Source organism: Cyprinodon variegatus, unplaced genomic scaffold, assembly GCF_000732505.1.
Source record: "Cyprinodon variegatus isolate N-32 unplaced genomic scaffold, C_variegatus-1.0 Scaffold329, whole genome shotgun sequence".
NCBI lineage: Eukaryota > Metazoa > Chordata > Actinopteri > Cyprinodontiformes > Cyprinodontidae > Cyprinodon > Cyprinodon variegatus.
Window position 1 is genome coordinate 487788 of NW_015150782.1, and position 1254 is coordinate 489041.

A 1254-nucleotide genomic window follows, 5' to 3' on the forward strand; every position below is an offset into this window, starting at 1 on the left:
TATAAAGACTCAAACTTACTGCAGATCCAGACATTAGAATTGAGAAAGCTTCCTGGAGAGGTGGCGAAACGTCTTCAAATCTGGGAAACCAAGTCCAGGGATAATTTTTGAACTTTTACGGAAAGAGGTATTACTTATTATGGCAAAAATGGCCGCTCCTGGACTCGGTGATCACCACGAAAATTATTGTTTTTATTCTTTTACTGATTAACACAAAAGTCATTAAATTACTGCAAACATTTTAGTTTTAGGTCTAAATAATGACTCACTGATTATTCCTCACTGACCAGACTTTTCCTTTAAAAAGATTACCCCCCCCCCCCACCATGGTAAAATCAATTACTAAAGTATAGTGATTTTATTTATTGTTTATTTCTATAAGGTTATGGTGAGAAGAACGGAATCTGATGATAAAAATTCTCTGCTTTGGACATGTAGACATTTTTTCTTTTACAACAAAGAAAATCTGTTTTCCTATCGATAAATTAAACAAGTGGGACACATTTATTTTTAATCGTGTTAAATAAACAACCGAATAAAATTAAACGATCGTGGGAAGATGGGGAAACCTCAGCGAGCATCTCTGCTGATGTCACTCCTACCTCAGAGGTCAAAGGTCAGCTACGTTGGTGTCAAACATTGATTTTGATGTCGTTTTTGCAAAAAGTAACAGATTTGCAGAACTATTGATATGATTAGTTTTCTTTTTTAATTTGGTTTCAAGTAGTTCATTGAAATTATTCAGGTGTGTCGGATAAGGTGGTGTTGATGTGAGAGGCCGTGTCCATCCTTCAGGAATCGAACCCTCGGCTCGATTCCTGATAAAACGCCTTTTTATCCCCCGTACACCCCCTACCAGAACGATCAAGGGTAGGGGGGCCACCTCACCCCCCCCTTCGACAATCTGACGTATGATGTGCTGGGGTTCCGGGCTGCGAGGTTAGTAGTCATAAACTTTCCCAGAACAAGCTGGGACCCTGTTCAGAAGGTTTTACTATCCCTGTTTTGATATGTAACAGAAGGAGAAATGTAGCTCTGTCAGAACACAGAGAGCTCCACTCTATAAGGTTTTTATCAAAAGTAAACATACAGCCTGTTCCAAAACATGATGATACTTTGAGAATGCTTAAGTTAGCTTTACTAAATGTTCGATCTTTAGCAGGAAAATCATTTCTAATCAATGATTTTATCACCGAACATAGCCTTGACTTTGTTTTTAACTGAGACCTGGTTACATGAAAACTGTCATTCAGC